The sequence below is a fragment of the Rattus norvegicus genome, chromosome 5 (genome assembly GCF_036323735.1).
Source record: "Rattus norvegicus strain BN/NHsdMcwi chromosome 5, GRCr8, whole genome shotgun sequence".
Taxonomy (NCBI): Eukaryota; Metazoa; Chordata; class Mammalia; order Rodentia; family Muridae; genus Rattus; species Rattus norvegicus.
In genome coordinates this window covers 49,651,807-49,667,805 of record NC_086023.1, presented here as the reverse complement: position 1 = coordinate 49,667,805, position 15,999 = coordinate 49,651,807, and the positions used below count along the sequence as shown (strand labels likewise).

The 15,999-nt window shown below is 39.0% G+C and overlaps 1 long non-coding RNA gene across 1 annotated transcript in view; it reads right to left on the bottom strand.

The window, feature by feature from the left end:
* The window catches only part of LOC120102847 (uncharacterized), a 64,117-nt gene extending 51,605 nt beyond the window's left edge, over window positions 1-12,512 (bottom strand). Inside the window, exons 1-3 of the long non-coding RNA XR_005504682.2 lie at window positions 12,369-12,512; window positions 11,323-11,415; window positions 8,979-9,070 (exon numbers count right to left, since the gene is read on the bottom strand). This is a non-coding gene — a long non-coding RNA (uncharacterized LOC120102847). The remainder of the gene's footprint in view (window positions 1-8,978; window positions 9,071-11,322; window positions 11,416-12,368) is intronic.
* Window positions 12,513-15,999: the final 3,487 nt, after the last annotated feature.

The following is a 15,999-nucleotide window of genomic DNA, read 5'->3' as shown; positions in this document are numbered from 1 at the left end:
TTTGTTTCAAAGTTTGAGCCAAAGCCTTGCATATGCTAGACAAGATCTATACCACCAAGTCCCAGGACCAGATTATCTATTTTCTAGTATACAACTATCAGTTAGCAGAGAATGTAAGACATTCTAGTAACTGCTTAGATTTAGGGCAAAATTCCTAACCAACTTTTTAGGCATAAGGTAGAGTATTGAGTTAGTTATATGTAAGTATGGGGCTCAAATATAAGCAAGAAATTATGATATATTTATATATATCTTCTGGTAGCTATGAAGTTATTTAAGAATCCAAGGCAAAAATTCCTTTAGACACTAATATAGTTGTGCAGATTCTGAAAATGAAGTCAATCTATGTTTCTAGAATAAAGAATTATGCAGGACTCATGCCACTGAGTTCTTCATGGATATTACTGAAGGGAGGTGGCTATTACCCCCAAATTAGCCCTACAATATGTAACAAGTGTAGGGAAAATTTACTGCTAATAAATAACTGTGAGAAAGAGGCTTAAGACATAAGGGGCAGGAACATGGGAACTATTTAGGCAGATGGTAATATAGATAATTAGTTTTTAAAGGTAATGCATATAGCTCTTTTCCTTATAACTTATGACTTTAATCACCATTACAGAAAACTCATATTTGTTGTCTTTGTTAGAATGACTTCTGATAATTTTTCTGTTTGTTTTATAAACTTTCTATGCTATCAAGTTTTACATTATGAAAACTATAATTTCTAAACTAATTTTTCTTATAAAATGTTGTTTGGGCCCAGGAGCAGCAGGACCCCTGCCTGAGACACCGCCGGAACCTGAAGGAAACAGACCGAATAAACAGTTCTCTGCACCCAAATCCCGTGGGAGGGAGAGCTAAACCTTCAGAGAGGCAGACAAGCCTGGGAAACCAGAAGAGACTTCTCTCTGCACACACATCTCGGACGCCAGAGGAAAAAGCCAAAGACCATCTGGAACCCTGGTGCACTGAAGCTCCCGGAAGGGGCGGCACAGGTCTTCCTGGTTGCTGCCGCTGCAGAGAGCCCGTGGGCAGCACCCCACGAGCGAACTTGAGCCTCGGGACCACAGGTAAGACCAAATTTTCTGCTGCAAGAAAGCTGCCTGGTGAACTCAAGACACAGGCCCACAGGAACAGCTGAAGACCTGTAGAGAGGAAAAACTACACGCCCGAAAGCAGAACACTCTGTCCCCATAACTGACTGAAAGAGAGGAAAACAGGTCTACAGCACTCCTGATACACAGGCTTATAGGACAGTCTAGCCACTGTCAGAAATAGCAGAACAAAGTAACACTAGAGAAAATCTGATGGCGAGAGGCAAGCACAGGAACCCAAGCAACAGAAACCAAGATTACATGGCATCATCGGAGCCCAATTCTCCCATCAAAACAAACATGGAATATCCAAACACACAAGAAAAGCAAGATCTAGTTTCAAAATCATTTTTGATCATGATGCTGGAGGACTTCAAGAAAGACATGAAGAACTCCCTTAGAGAACAAGTAGAAGCCTACAGAGAGGAATCGCAAAAATGCCTGAAAGAATTCCAGGAAAACATAAATAAACAAGTAGAAGCCCATAGAGAGGAGACACAAAAATCCCTGAAAGAATTCCATGAAAACATAAATAAACAAGTAGAAGCCCATAGAGAGGAGACACAAAAATCCCTGAAAGAATTCCAGGAAAACACAATCAAACAGTAGAAGGAATTAAAAATGGAAATAGAAGCAATCAAGAAAGAACACATGGAAACAACCCTGGATATAGAAAACCAAAAGAAGAAACAAGGAGCTATAGATACAAGCTTCACCAACAGAATACAAGAGATGGAAGAGAGAATCTCAGGAGCAGAAGATTCCATAGAAATCATTGAATCAACTTTCAAAGATAATGTAAAGCGGAAAAAGCTACTGGTCCAAAACATACAGGAAATCCAGGACTCAATGAGAAGATCAAACCTAAGGATAATAGGTATAAAAGAGAGTGAAGACTCCCAGATCAAAGGACCAGTAAATATCTTCAACAAAATCATAGAAGAAAACTTCCCTAACCTAAAAAAAGAGATACCCATAGAAACAAGAAGCCTACAGAACTCCAAATAGATTGGACCAGAAAAGAAACACCTCCCGTCACATAATTGTCAAAAAACAAACGCACAAAATAAAGAAAGAATATTAAAAGCAGTAAGGGAAAAAGGTCAAGTAACATATAAAGGGAGACCTATCAGAATCACACCAGACTTCTCGCCAGAAACTATGAAGGCCAGAAGATCCTGGACTGATGTCATACAGACCCTAAGAGAACACAAATGCCAGCCCAGGTTACTGTATCCAGCAAAACTCTCAATTAACATTGATGGAGAAACCAAGATATTCCATGACAAAACCAAATTTACACAATATCTTTCTACAAATCCAGCACTACAAAGGATAATAAATGGTAAAGCCCAACATAAGGAGGCAAGCTATACCCTAGAAGAAGCAAGAACTAATCGTCTTGGCAACAAAACAAAGAGAATGAAAGCACACAAACATAACCTCACATCAAATATGAATATAACGGGAAGCAATAATCACTATTCCTTAATATCTCTCAATATCAATGGCCTCAACTCCCCAATAAAAAGACATAGATTAACAAACTGGATACGCAACGAGGACCCTGCATTCTGCTTCCTACAGGAAACACACCTCAGAGACAAAGACAGACACTACCTCAGAGTGAAAGGCTGGAAAACAACTTTCCAAGCAAATGGTCAGAAGAAGCAAGCTGGAGTAGCCATTCTAATATCAAATAAAATCAATTTCCAACTAAAAGTCATCAAAAAAGATAAGGAAGGACACTTCATATTCATCAAAGGAAAAATCAACCAAGATGAACTCTCAATCCTAAATATCTATGCCCCAAATACAAGGGCACCTACATACGTAAAAGAAACCTTACTAAAGCTCAAAACACACATTGCACCTCACACAACAATAGTGGGAGATTTCAACACCCCACTCTCATCAATGGACAGATCATGGAAACAGAAATTAAACAGAGACGTAGACAGACTAAGAGAAGTCATGAGCCAAATGGACTTAACAGATATTTGTAGAACATTCTATCCTAAAGCAAAAGGATATACCTTCTTCTCAGCTCCTCATGGTACTTTCTCCAAAATTGACCATATAATTGGTCAAAAAACGGGGCTCAACAGGTACAGAAAGATAGAAATAATCCCATGCGTGCTATCGGACCACCACGGCCTAAAACTGGTCTTCAATAACAATAAGGGAAGAATGCCCACATATACGTGGAAATTGAACAATGCTCTACTCAATGATAACCTGGTCAAGGAAGAAATAAAGAAAGAAATTAAAAACTTTTTAGAATTTAATGAAAATGAAGGTACAACATACCCAAACTTATGGGACACAATGAAAGCTGTGCTAAGAGGCAAACTCATAGCGCTGAGTGCCTGCAGAAAGAAACAGGAAAGAGCATATGTCAGCAGCTTGACCACACACCTAAAAGTTCTAGAACAAAAAGAAGCAAATACACCCAGGAGGAGTAGAAGGCAGGAAATAATCAAACTCAGAGCTGAAATCAACCAAGTAGAAAAAAAAGGACCATAGAAAGAATCAACAGAACCAAAAGTTGGTTCTATGAAAATCGACAAGATAGATAAACTCTTAGCCAGACTAACGAGAGGACACAGAGAGTGCGTCCAAATTAACAAAACCAGAAATGAAAAGGGAGACATAACTACAGATTCGGAGGAAATTCAAAAAATCATCAGATCTTACTATAAAAACCTATATTCAACAAAACTTGAAAATCTTCAGGAAATGGACAATTTCCTAGACAGATACCAGGTATCGAAGTTAAATCAGGAACAGATAAACCAGTTAAACAAACCCATAACTCCTAAGGAAATAGAAGCAATCATTAAAGGTCTCCCAACCAAAAAGAGCCCAGGTCCAGACGGGTTTAGTGCAGAATTCTATCAAACCTTCATAGAAGACCTCATACCAATATTATCCAAACTATTCCACAACATTGAAACAGATGGAGCCCTACCAAATTCCTTCTACGAAGCCACAATTACTCTTATACCTAAACCACACAAAGACACAACAAAGAAAGAGAACTTCAGACCAATTTCCCTTATGAATATCGACGCAAAAATACTCAATAAAATTCTGGCAAACCGAATTCAAGAGAACATCAAAACAATCATCCACCATGATCAAGTAGGCTTCATCCCAGGCATGCAGGGATGGTTTAATATACGGAAAACCATCAACGTGATCCATTATATAAACAAACTGAAAGAACAGAACCACATGATCATTTCATTAGATGCTGAGAAAGCATTTGACAAAATTCAACACCCCTTCATGTAAAAGTCCTGGAAAGAATAGGAATTCAAGGCCCTTACCTAAACATAGTAAAAGCCATACACAGCAAACCAGTTCCTAACATTAAACTAAGTGGAGAGAAACTTGAAGCAATCCCACTAAAATCAGGGACTAGACAAGGCTGCCCACTCTCTCCCTACTTATTCAATATAGTTCTTGAAGTTCTAGCCAGAGCAATCAGACAACAAAAGGAGATCAAAGGGATACAGATCGGAAAAGAAGAGGTCAAAATATCACTATTTGCAGATGACATGATAGTATATTTAAGTGATCCGAAAAGTTCCACCAGAGAACTACTAAAGCTGATAAACAACTTCAGCAAAGTGGCTGGGTATAAAATTAACTCAAATAAATCAGTTGCCTTCCTCTATACAAAAGAGAAACAAGCCGAGAAAGAAATTAGGGAAACGACACCCTTCATAATAGACCCAAATCATATAAAGTACCTCGGTGTGACTTTAACCAAGCAAGTAAAAGATCTGTACAATAAGAACTTCAAGACACTGAGGAAAGAAATTGAAGAAGACCTCAGAAGAAGGAAAGATCTCCCATGCTCATGGATTGGCAGGATTTATATAGTAAAAATGGCCATTTTACCAAAGCAATCTACAGATTCAATGCAATCCCCATCAAAATACCAATCCAATTCTTCAAAGAGTTAGACAGAACAATTTGCAAATTCATCTGGAATAACAAAAAACCCAGGATAGCTAAATCTATCCTCAACAATAAAAGGACTTCAGGGCGAATCACTATCCCTGAACTCAAGCAGTAGTACAGAGCAATAGTGATAAAAACTGCATGGTATTGGTACAGAGACAGACAGGTAGACCAATGGAATAGAATTGAAGACCCAGAAATGAACCCACACACCTATGGTCACTTGATTTTTGACAAAGGAGCCAAAACCATCCAATGGAAAAAAGATAGCATTTTCAGCAAATGGTGCTGGTTCAACTGGTGGGCAACATGTAGAAGAATGCAGATTGATCCATCCTTATCATCCTGTACAAAGCTCAAGTCCAAGTGGATCAAGGACCTCCACATCAAACCAGACACACTCAAACTAATAGAAGAAAAACTAGGGAAGCATCTGGAACACATGGGCACTGGAAAAAATTTCCTGAACAAAACACCAATGGCTTATGCTCTAAGATCAAGAATCGACAAATGGGATCTCATAAAACTGCAAAGCTTCTTTAAGGCAAAGGACACTGTGGTTAGGACAAAACGGTAACCAACAGATTGGGAAAAGATCTTTACCAATCCTACAACAGATAGAGGCCTTATATCCAAAATATACAAAGAACTCAAGAAGTTAGACCGCAGGGAAACAAATAACCCTATTAAAAATGGGGTTCAGAGCTAAACAAAGAATTCACAGCTGAGGAATGCCGAATGTCTGAGAAACACCTAAAGAAATGTTCAACATCTTTAGTCATAAGGGAAATGTAAATCAAAACAACCCTGAGATTTCACCTCACACCAGTGAGAATGGCTAAGATCAAAAACTCAGGGGACAACAGATGCTGGCGAGGATGTGGAGAAAGAGGAACACTCCTCCATTGGTGGTGGGATTGCATACTGGTACAACCATTCTGGAAATCAGTCTGGAGGATCCTCAGAAAATTGGACATTGAACTGCCTGAGGGTCCAGCTATACCTCTCTTGGGCATATACCCAAAAGATGCCCCAACATATAAAAGAGACACATGCTCCACTATGTTCATCGCAGCCTTATTTATAATAGCCAGAAACTGGAAAGAACCCAGATGCCTTTCAACAGAGGAATGGATACAGAAAATGTGGTACATCTACACAATGGAATATTACTCAGCTATCAAAAACAACGAGTTTATGAAATTCGTAGGCAAATGGTAGGAACTGGAAAATATCATCCTGAGTGAGCTAACCCAATCGCAGAAAGAAATACATGGTATGCACTCATTGATAAGTGGCTATTAGCCCAAATGCTTGAATTACCCTAGATCCCTAGAACAAACGAAACTCAAGAAGGATGATCAAAATGTGAATGCTTCACTCCTTCTTTAAATGAGGAAAAAGAATACCCTTGGCAGGGAAGGGAGAGGCAAAGATTAAAACAGAGACTGAAGGAACACCCATTCAGAGCCTGCCCCACATGTGGCCCATACATATACAGCCACCCAATTAGACAAGATGGATGAAGCAAAGAAGTGCAGACCGACAGGAGCCGGATGTAGATCTCTCCTGAGAGACACAGCCAGAATACAGCAAATACAGAGGCGAATGCCAGCAGCAAACCACTGAACTGAGAATAGGTCCCCCGTTGAAGGAATCAGAGAAAGAACTGGAAGAGTTTGAAGGGGCTCGAGACCCCAAAAGTAGCACAATGTCAAGCAACCAGAGCTTCCAGGGACTAAGCCACTACCTAAAGACTATACATGGACTGACCCTGGACTCTGACCCCATAGGTAGCAATGAATATCCTAGTAAGAGCACCAGTGGAAGGGGAAGCCCTGGGTCCTGCTAAGACTGAACCCCCAGTGAACTAGACTATGGGGGGAGGGCGGCAATGGGGAGAGGGTTGGGAGGGGAACACCCATAAGGAAGGGGAAGAGGGGGAGGGGGATGTTTGCCCGGAAACCGGGAAAGGGAATAACACTTGAAATGTATATAAGAAATACTCAAGTTAATAAAAAAAAATGACAAAAAAAATGTTGTTTGGTAGAGTTGAGAATTTAGAAAACTATATGCATCAGTAAGGTAAGATACAATATAAGAAGGGTGATGTTGATGGTAATGTGTTACCTGACTCCCCCTTGACCTTGTTTTCTTGATATTTAAAAATTAGAGTGGTAAGCATAGTGGACCTTCTCCATTTCTTCACATAGCGATTCTCTTATGAAAGAATTCTATCTATATTACTGTCAAGTGGGAATCTTTTCCCACATGCTCCGTGAATATAAATACTCCTTTAGAGTGGAGAGCAATGAGGTTCAGAGACGAGGTTGGGGTGAGGTTCAATCATGCCTTGGACAGTGGTCTTCAGTGGTTGTTTCCAGACTCATATAAAATGTAGTGAACTGTGAAGGTTTCAGAAGCCTCTTGCACTGACTTATCATTTAAAGGCGGTTTGAGCCATATGGGAACAGTTGTATGGTTTCCAGAAGGAAATGCTAAATTAAAGGTTTCACCTGATAGCTTAAAAATATCACTCCAAACCCAGGAAATCTGAAATATATAGTACTCACAAAGCAATTAAGTTTCTCTTAAAAATATCCTACATTTAGATTTAAAGGTGACTGTAACTTTCAGAAGTGATTAGGGCATAAGCATTTGGATGCAGACGTATCATTAATAATTATATGGTAATGCTCCAGTTGGTGCATAAACACATGATTCCTGGCCACTGGGTATAAATGAGGCATAAACAAGCACATCTGGAATGTTCTCGATATGTAGGAGGTTGATTGATTGATAATAACAAATGGATCATACCTGGCCATTTAAAATGATTTAGAAGAGAACCCAGCTGTAAATAGGCTGTAAGGAGAATGCTGTAGTATTAAGAGTAATTAATGAAATAAGTTTCAGTACAGTTTTGACAATGGAATTGGAAGCCTTCGGAGATGCCAAAAAAACCAGATTTTTCTCCCTAGACATAAGATTTTGAAGAATTAACTTAATGTCTATATAAAAATTCATCCTAAGAGAAATATTATGTGAACTCCTAAAATATAATAGAGGTTATATGTATTTGTTTTTATATTTATGGAGAACACATTCATGTTGAAGATGAATTGAAACATTCTTTAGCTTGATCACATTAAAGTTGAGGAATAAAAATGCTGTCCCCTGAAGTAGTTTTATATTTCAAGGGAAAATGTTTTAACATGATATTTTATAAAACTGTATGAAAAATGCACTAAATTTTAAAGAAGGAAACTGTAAACAAATGTCAGTAGCCTTTAACCTCTTTTTATGCATTTGTGGATAAAGGTGCTAGCATTTCCGGATTTTACTCCTGTGGCTAAATGTGTCTCCCTCACAGTGAGATGAGTTCAGTCCACTGAATGAGCTGACCTTCCCCTGAGCTGAATGGGGGTTGCAGTCACACTGTCCCATGAGCTGACTGTGGGTCATCATTACAGAACCACTCTGTGTCTGCTTCAGTATGACTAGGTCACCATCTGCTTTAAAATTCTGCATTGTAATTAACATTTGTTTCCCTTACAGGGTCTTGGACATAGTGCTAAGTGTTAAATGCCAAACTTTATGATAACAAAGACACAACGGATGCAGTTCTTCATCCAATCCCTTTCCCTGGCTTTCAATAATGGGCATCATAATTGGTTATTGTTTAGAATATAACATACACTGAGATTTAAGTGGACTTTTACTGAATAATGTTATGGTCCACTCGAACATTCATTAAGTGTCCATATTTTTTGGACATATTTTGCCACCCACTTTAGTTTATCCAAACTCATTTCTATATTGTTATTTCTTTCAATGTAAAAACTACCCCTAGATAACTAAGTGTCTTATATTTATCATGATAATTATGAGCCAAGTGTGGAAACATACCTGTAAATGACAGCTCTTAGAATATGAGAGGAGGACACTGAATTTAAGGTCACTTCCAACTAAGTTAAGGTCAGTCTGAGTCACATGAAAGCCTGTTTCAAAACAAAAAGCAAAATAACTAAATTAGAAACTCATACTAATATGCTGATGCAGACCCATTTTATTGATTTTATCAAAATTTGTGTTTTCTCTTAACAATAATTGTATAAGGTAGGTATCTTAAACCAATTGTCTGACCTACAAACCATAGCTCAAATTACCAACACTTCTTGGGAGGTACTTACTTGAACCTGTACCTTCAGACTTTACCTTAGAGATTAACATGATCTTTTAATTAGATAGAATTTTTGTTTGAAATGGATTCATTTTAAAGTGACTTCAACAGTCATTCAATTATTAATTTTTGGTCCAATATGTTAAATATATTTATTGGGTTTTTGCATTTTATTGGATATTTTATGTGTTTACATTTCAAATGCTATCCAGTTTCCCAATTCCCACTTCCCATCTCCCCTTCCTGATCTTCTATGAGGATGTTCCTTCTACCACATACCCACTTCCGTTTCACCACCCCGGCATTCCCCTTCACTAGGGAAATGAGCCTTCACAAGGCCTTCTCCTCCTATTGATAACAGACAATGCAATCCTCATCCTCTGCTACGTAAGTGGCTGGATTCATGATTCAGTCCATGTGTACTGTTTGCTTGGTGCTTTAGTCCTCGGAAGCTCTCTGGGATCTGGTTGGTTGACATTGTTGTTCTTCCTATAGGGTTGTAAACCCCTTCAGCTCCATATGTCCTTTCTCTAACTCCTCCACTGAGACCCCATGCTCAGTCTGATGTTTAGCTGCAAGCATCCTCATCTGTATCAGTAAGACTCTGGCAGAGTCTTCCAGTAGACAGCCATATCAGGCGCTTGTCACCAAGCACTTCTTGGCATCATCACGGTGACTGGGTTTGATGGCTGCATATGGAATGGATCCTCCAGGTGGAGCAATATCTGGATGGCCTTTCCTTCAGTCTCTATTCCACACCTTGTCTCCATATTTCCTCCCTTGAGTATTTTATTTCCTCTTCTAAGAAGTACTGAAGCATGCACATGTTGGTCTACCTTCTTCTTGAGCTTAATGTGAATTGTATATTAGGTATTCCAAACTTTTGGGCTATTCTATGCTTATCAGTGAGTCCATATCATGTGTGTTCTTTTGTGACAGGGTTATCTTCTTCCAAAGGATATTTTCTAGTTCCATCCATTTGCCTAAAAATGCCATGAAGTCATTGTTTCCCATAGCTGACTAGTACTCCATATGTAAATGTACACTATTTTCTGTATCCATCCCTCTGTTGAAGGATATCTGGGTTCTTTCCAGCTTCTGGCTATTATAAATAAGGCTTCTAGGAACATAGTGAAGAATGTGTTTTGGTATATGTTAGAGCATCTTTTGGGTGTATGCCAGAGTGGTATAGCTAGGTCCTCGGGTACAATTATGTACAATTTTCTGAGGAATCTGCAGACTGATTTTCAGAGTGGTTGTACCATCTTGCAATTCTACCAACAATGGAGGAGTGTTCCTCTTTCTTCACATCCTTGCTAGCATCTGAGAAACTAACAGTGTAGTATGTAGTACACACACAGACACAGACACAGACACACACATACACATACACACACCAACATACACATACACACACACCAACATACACACACACACACTCACACATACCAACATGTATACACACACATAAATATACACATGGGGGGGAGAGAGAGAGAGAGAGAGAGAGAGAGAGAGAGAGAGAGAGAGAAAGAGAGAGAGAGAGACTTGGGGGTAATAATATATATGTGCACTTGATAATATTTCACCTTAATCATAACCTTTACCAGTGCTATTAAGTACACATTTGTGTGTGTGTGTGTGTGTGTGTGTGTGTGCAGAATGCCAAACCCGCTAGACTGTGTACATATTTCTGCATTTTTCCACTAATGTCAATATTGACTCATATTTTACTATAAATTGTGTGCTATTATACCTCATGACACCAAAAATGTGACTTTTGCATATTTACCTTGTAGTTAAACAGAAGGACTATGATATAATTTGTTCTTTGCTTAGCATATGGGATATGAAAATTACAAAAAGAAAATAAAAAGTAGATAAAATTGTTCACTGTTCGAAAATCATAGCATTTTAGTTGGGTTTTCCATTGCTGTGAAAAGGTACTGTGTCTGTGAACTGCTTGAGGAGGAAATTGTTTATTTCAGCTTATGGCTGGTCAGAGTGGCAACTCAAAGGGGTAAGAGTAGGCAGCAGCTAATGCAGAGACCATGAAGGAGTACTTCTTACTGGCTGCTTCTTCATGGGTCACCCAGTCTGCTGTCTTGTATCACTGGAGTCCAGCAGCTCATGGTTGGCACTGCACACTGTTAACTGGATCTTCTGTCATTAATAATGAATCAATGAATCAATAAAGTGCACCATAGGCTTGCTCTGAACATAGTAGAAGCATTTTCTCATTTGAAGTTCCATTTTCTAAAATAACTCTTAGCCTTTCTCAAATCAACCTAAAACTAACCAAATTGTCTAATTGTCAACTTACATACAAATGTCACCGCTAAGCCATAATCTCTCTCTTCTAGATTCCCCTGAGATGTCATGTTAATATCAATTATACAACATAAAACACGCTTCAAATTTTAAATCCCAAATGTTTTTAAAATTAAAATACTTGAAAAGTTTAGCCACTTCTTAACTTCTCTCTAAAATATTCAAAGTTTCTTAATTGTGGTTCCCGGTAATGTCACAATAAACTTCCTACTTTCTTCCTTCAATAGTGAAGAAACAGGACCTAGTAACAACCAGAACAAAGAAAAACCAAATTCCAAGAAGGTAAAAGTCAATGTCAGGTTTCTGGGACTCATGGTTTTCTAGACTCCAGATGACTTGCCACAACAAACATACAACATCTCCTAGGCATAGGTTGGATTTACTTGTCTGTTATTACTGCTTTTCCTTGGTACTGGCATCTCCAAAATGCTTTGGTCTCTGTTTATGGGCTGTATCTTCACAAGTAGCCTTCCCTGGGATCTCTTCAGGGATCCGACCCAGCCACATGATGTCAAGCCTCAACTAACCATGACCCTTTCAGTCTTGAGTCTTACACTGAAACTGGGGCTATACTTTCAACAATGGTGCCACCAGGCTTTTCTTTAGGGACACCAGCTATGCCACAGTTCCAACTCTCAGCTGTGCTTCATGGACCTCACTGCCATGCCCTCTATCCTTCTCTTAAGTAGTGCCAAGTTCAGCTATCAGCATGAGATACAGCCATGACACTCTGATCACAGCTTCTGTGGGCTTAGCTGGAGCAAATACTTTCAGAATAATTTCACCTCAGTGATACTGGTCTCTTTTTAATCATCCATAGTTTCTCAGGTCTAACTGACCAGTCCTTAATGTCCCAGTAAAGCAAAGGTTTCCCTTTAAGGAACTGATCTCTTAATCATAGCTGACACATCATCTCTAGTTGACCAGAACCAGAGTTTCTTACTTCAAAATATTGAAAGGCTTTCTGACCTGAGTGTTTGAAAACTCTCAAAGTTCCATTTGTGACTTCACAAGGTAGGCCTCTGTTACCTGCTCTGATTTCAGTATTATCTTGCAATTCCCACAGAATAGCACACTGCTTTACGTGCTCAACAGTTTTGCAGCTCAAAGTTCAAGTGCTACCACAATCCTCTCCAAAACACATGGTCAAATTTACGACAGCAGTGTCCATAATAGGTACCAATGTCAGGAAATAGAATGAAGAGAAATGTTTTTATTCATACACATGTGAATTAATTGAAGTTTCTATTGCTGTGCTAAAAATTTATGAGCAAAAAACTTGGGGTGGAGGGAAGAGTTTATTTCAACTTAAAACTTTCAGGTCTCAGTCTGTTGCTGAGAGAAGTCATAGCAGGAACTTAAGGAAGGAATCTCAAGCGAGGAAATGGTACAGAGGCTATGGAGAAGTGGTGCTTACTGGCTGGCTCATCATGGCTTAATCAGCCTCTTTCTAGAGCACCCAGTACTACTAGCACAGGGTTGGCACTGCACAGAATGATCTGAGGCTCCCATATCAACATTCAATCAAGAAAACACTCTGTAGACTTATTTAGAGGTAAGTTTCATGAGGTCATTTTCTCAACTGAAGTTCCCTCTCTGAAAATGACTCACCTGTTTGACATAAATCCAGCCAGCACAAGTGGTTCACAGTCACTTAGCTAGTAGACCATTGCATGTTCCTTGGACTAGGCAATGGACCACTCACATTTTTCATAACTTGTCACACAATTATCCAAGGCATTAAAACAGAACTCGTCCATTGTGACATACCTAAATAAGTAAAAGCCTGCCTTAGGGTGCTGTACTTAATGGCTCTTTAAGAAAAAGTCACTCTCTTCTACATTGGTGATGGATAATGTGACAAGAGTATTTCGATTAAATTCTAACTTTGGAATACTTAATAAATTAGTAAGAGCGATGTAAGTAAGTGCCACTCAAATTCACCTGTCACGATGCAGAAGGCTTCAACTGATCTTTCTCCCCTTTTGCCTGCTTTCCTGAGAGCTGCTAGCAGGTGAGGGGTCATAGCTCATGAAAGAACAGCATGAGAGCAAGAGGTAAAGTTCACATGTAATAATTCTCTGCTTATTTGGATCTTTTCTTCAGTCTGAACACTTGGAGAAGACATAGTTCTGAAGACAGAGACCTTACTTACCTCTCAATTCTTCACCATTGGTTCATTCTCTTTTTTAATGGTTATTTTATTTATTTACATTTCAAATGTTGTCCCCTTCCTGGTTTCCCCTCAGCAAACCCTCTATCCCTTCCCCCCTTTGCCTCTAAGAAGATACTCCTACACCCAAACCCCATCGCCTCAGTGCTCTAGCATCCCCTTACACTGGACTATCAAGCCTCCACAGGACCAAGGCCTCCCCTCCCATTGATGCCAGATAAGGCCATCCTCTGCTACATACGCAGTTGGAGCCATGGGTTCCTCCATGTGTACTCTTAAGTTGGTGGTTTAGTCTCCAGAAGCTCTGGGGGGGGGGAGTCAAATTAGTTGCTATTGTTGTTCTCCCTATCAGCTCCTTCAGTCCTTCCCCCAATTCATCCATTTGGATCCCTGGGCTGATTTCTATGGCTGGTTGTAAGTATCTGCATCTGTATTAGTCAGGTGCTGGCTGAGCCTCTCAGGAGACAGCTATACCCAGCTTCTGTCAGCGAACTCTTCTTGGCATCAGCAATAGTCATTATTTCTATCAAATGTTTTTGTTCTTTTAAAGTTCATGTGGTAGAAAAATTATTTTCAGCTAGTGTTTTAGGTATTTGTTAAGGAAATCAAACATATACACACACACGCACACACACACACACACACACACATGTGCACGCGCGCACACTAATTATAGTAGCATAGTAGCATATGCCATACAAACAACCTTGTTATGCTCAATACAATCAAAAGTATGAAGAGATCTCAAAAATCTGGACATCCGGCCTTTGCACCTGTCTGTGGAGACCATATTCCTTCATTAATTTAACTGAGGTAGAAACACATGTTCACTGTGAGGGGCACCATTCTCTGGGATATTAAAAAAGAGAATGTGCACTAAACCCAGTGATTCATCCTGCTCTCTGCTTCCTAACTGTGGATAAAATGTGGCCAGCTTCCTCTTGACCCTGGCACCATGGCTGCCTACCGTGATGAACTGAATACCAGATTTATAGTCAGAAAAGCCCTTCCTCCTTCCTTGGGTTGCATTTGTGAGGGTATTCAGTCCCAGCAAATGAAATGTAACTAAGTTTAGTCTGATACTAAGATAAAATGCTTTAATGATTGAAACTAAAGATAATCTTTTAAAATTTATAAATATAGCATTTTACAATCCCATATGTTACATAATATTTATGGAGAAATCTAAGTAGAAAATGTAAATGTGTATGCACACACACACACACACACACACATATAATATGCATGCATATGAATTCTCAAAGTCTTAGGTAGAATGGTATACTTATAAAACTCACACTGAAAATTGAGGTTCCTAGGATTTCATCCTCTTTTCAATATTAAGAACATGTCTAAACTTCATGAAACTGCCTAATTTCTGTTACAGATGAGACTGTAAATATACCTCTAGGTGCGCATGGATGAAGACTTGCTGTCCTGGTTACAGAACTCTTGGCAGAGGAAACAACAGGAGGTGAGGACTATTTATGTTGTTTTAGATCACTGTAGGTACATTACTTAAGGATTTGTCCAATAACACCTCTTCCCCTTCCCCTCTCCCCGTCTTTTTCTCTCCATCTCCTTCTCTCCCCTCTCCTTCCTTCTCTTTGTGTGTTACTGTGTGTGTATATGTGTGTGTGTGTGTGTGTATCTGTCTCTCTGTCTATCTGCCTCACTGTTTCTGAAACCATAATTTTGATCTAGATTGAATATCTAGTCTCCCTAGTCTCTATAACAATGATGTTGACTATATAAACCTTGGTTCGGTCAACTTACCTCATCGGTCAACTCGGCATTAACTTGCTATTCAGAACTACTTGCATTGATCCTTGATTTATTTTTCTATATTTTTTCTCCTTTTTCTCACCACTCATCTTTTCTTTATATCAATATGATCTTCACATTTCTGATCATAACTGTAATAGGCAATTATTTATTTTCCTTATTTGAATCGTTGCCTCTTTAGTGCTTTATGGGATAGGAGCAATGTTTTATCCTTGGATAATTCTAATGTAGGTAGTGGAAATGATAGTGTAAATGCAATTGGCTGTACAACTATGGAAAAATTCACAAAAATTAGAATCAGTATTTATGTTCTGACTTAGCTTACCACCTTTTGAAATACTCAAAATTATTGTGATAGATGTTTCTGAACATAGTGTACATCATTGAACTAAGATTTACAGTGCATCCCTTGAATAATAATACAAGTTATTAAGAGAAAGGACATTCTCAATGCCGTG